We start from the raw sequence: 3,118 nt of genomic DNA, 5'->3' as shown, positions 1-3,118 counted from the left end.
TTAATAGACGATAACATAAATTGTTTTGATATCAGCTAGCACATTGGGTCTTATGAAATCTATTTTTTATCCTCGCATGCTTAAAGGGACTCTGATTGGGGAGGGGGGGGGGGGGAAGGTTTGTTACGTTATATACTAGCAGAGCAGGATCATTGGTGGGGGGGTGTGAGGGGGAGAGAGAGAGAGAGAGATCTTTCCCAACTCTTCCTTTTTACATGAGTGAGCTACCCGTTTTATTCATTTTATCCTTCTCAGAGCTGTTTTGATAGTATCCAAATGATGGTAAATGAAAAGGGAGGACACGAATATCTACCCAGAATTCAGGACTGGCAATCGATATGCATGTTTGAGTGAGAATCTTTTTCTCTCTCAACTTAGGTATACGTTTATGTCGTACCTAAAAGCGAGAACCACACTATTGGGACAAGTATGCAAGGCCCAATTTTCCTAACAAGCACAGTTAATTTTGTTATTTTCGAACATTTCTTTCCAAATTGGTTTATCCAATTAACAGTATTATATTAAGATCATGAATTGCTGGGTTAGGTTAGGTTAGCTTAGGTTAGGTTAGGTTAGGTTAGGTTAGGTTAGGTTAGGTTAGGTTAGGTTAGGTTAGCTTAGCTTAGGTTAGGTTAGGTTAGGTTAGGTTAGCTTAGCTTAGCTTGGGTTAGCTTAGGTTAGGTTAGGTTAGCTTAGCTTGGGTTAGCATAGGTTAGGTTAGGTTTGATTACATTTCTATGTTAGATTTAACTCAAATTCAAAACAATTGCCAGTCATTCGGCTTGTTAGTCAACTTGCCTCTAATAGGGGCAATTTGTCTAACAAGACTATTTAGTTTTGTGTATATATATATATATATATATATATATATATATATATATATATATATATATATATATATATATATATATATATATATATATATATATATATATATATATATATATTATTATAGCTTCAAGACTCTGAACCAATATAGAAGCATCAAGAGGAAGTGCTTGTGTTATGGGCCAATAGGCCTTCTGCAGTTACTTCCATTCTTATGTTTTTATTCCCATTGGTTCGTGTTTTATCTTGTGTAAATGTCAATCACCTTACCCAAAACTTTGGTACCATATCACCTCACCCATGTATGTATATATATATATATATATATATATATATATATATATATATATATATATATATATATATATATATATATATATATATATATATATATATATATAATATACAGAGTAAATCTACCCCAAAAGTAATGATTTATTTGTCTACAAAACTAAACTCTTTTTTTGGAATCATATGAGGCCCCTCCACTGAGGGGGGAGGCCTGGATGTTTATTGTCATGTGTATTCATGCTGCTTGCATGTCGTCGTTTATTTTGCCTTTGTTGTTTTTTTGACAGCTTTCTTTGCCTTGGGTGGTTTGGGAGATTTTGAAGCTCTCTTTATTTTGGGCTTTTTGTTCCCAACAACAAGCTGCTGCTGCTGCTTCTTTTTCAAGGCTGTAGGTGGTTTGTTGCTTGTGGCGGCTTTCTTGGGAGTTACCACGGCCTTCTTTGCTGCTGTAGATGGTTTCTTGGTTGTGGTGGCTTTCTTGGGAGTTAGAACGGCCCTCTTCTCTGCTACGGCCAGCTTGAATGATCCACTAGCTCCACTTCCCTTCGTCTGAACAAGAATGCCGTCAGCCACTGCTTTCTTGAGAAATCTTCGGATGTAAATGGCGATCTTGGCAGCCTCGACTTTGTTGTTGGCAACAACGTACTTCTTGATTGCTTGTAGAGACGAGCCCTTACGGTCTTTGAGTGCTGCGACCGCGGCTAGAACCATTTGACTAGTTTTCGGGTGAGCAACCTGGACGCGAGGTTTCCTGGTGGTGGCCACCACAGCAGCAGCAGCCGCAGCCTTCTTGGTAGGCTTTGCTTCTACCATGATGATGATGAACCAACCAAGGTGATGAGAGACGCTCAGACAGTCACGGGGGAATGATGCTGCCGCCGCTTGAGCCGAACCTATTTATGTGCCGGCACGGTACAGAAGCTGCAACCTGGCAACTCGTCCACCAATCACGACGGTTGGTTTTACGGCTCCGAAACCTGGATCCCATATCTTCTCTAAAATAGAAGCATTTGTTCATGTTCTTTGTAAAAGTATCATAAAGCAGGACAGATGAGACAAATATCATAAAAACTGAAGAGCAGATGAGCACACACATGTTTGTATTACAAAAGAAAATCCACAAATTCATTAGAAATTGGCAGGGCAGGCTGAGGAAGTAGGTAGATGTAAAATGTCTGTAAATGGCGAAAGAACATAAACCCAAGACTGAATAAACGATGTTAAATATCCATGCCAAGGAGACAAAAATATGTTAGGATACAATTACCATTAAGACACCACAAGCAGGTCCGTATCCTGCCGCGATGACTTAAAAGAGTTGGTTATTAGCCACAATGTGTAGGCAGTCTCATGCCAACGGCCATACCACGTTGAGAACACCGCTTCTCGTCCGATCAGCGAAGTTAAGCAACGTTGGTTTGGTTAGTACTTGGATGGGTGACCGCCTGGGAACACCAAATGCTGTTGGCAATAATGTTTTTTGTTTTTGTTTTGTTTTGTTTCGTTTGTTTTTGTTTGAATGGCTGGCTCCACGGGAAATTCACGGAGTTGTGTGGAATAAGGCCTGGTAAAATGAATTAATATGTATGTCATGTTTAAAACAAACTCGCTTAATATAGATATTGTGTGAGGCTTTATACAAAAACAACCAACTAAACAAAACATGTTGTATATATATATATATATATATATATATATAGCTTAATCCGGGTTTGAACTCGCAACTCCAAGAATACGCATCACTTATATACACTTTACCACTGGACCACTGCTGCAGGACACTAGCTTGATGCTGAGGTATCAATTAATGACGTAAATGCCATTTCCACAAATAAATGATAATTAAAAAGTATTTGTATGTACAATCTTTTCTGTTTAAAAGGCTACAATATCAGTTACTGATATAATTTGTGTTAATGTTTCTATACCCACAAGAAGGCATATTTTTGCTTATATGTAAAGGGTACGGAGAAGGAATCCACAGACCATCATTCCCCCT

General features: G+C 38.3%; 1 non-coding gene across 1 annotated transcript; it reads left to right on the top strand.

Annotated features, from left to right (window-relative positions):
• Positions 1–2,471: 2,471 nt before the first annotated feature.
• LOC138362127 (5S ribosomal RNA) lies at positions 2,472–2,589 on the top strand. Its single transcript, XR_011227427.1, has one exon. It is a non-coding gene; the product is annotated as a 5S ribosomal RNA (ribosomal RNA).
• Positions 2,590–3,118: the final 529 nt, after the last annotated feature.

This window comes from Procambarus clarkii, unplaced genomic scaffold (assembly GCF_040958095.1).
Source record: "Procambarus clarkii isolate CNS0578487 unplaced genomic scaffold, FALCON_Pclarkii_2.0 HiC_scaffold_1257, whole genome shotgun sequence".
NCBI classification, from domain to species: Eukaryota; Metazoa; Arthropoda; class Malacostraca; order Decapoda; family Cambaridae; genus Procambarus; species Procambarus clarkii.
The sequence above is the reverse complement of the archived record's forward strand: the minus strand, read 5'-3'. Positions and strand labels throughout refer to the sequence as shown.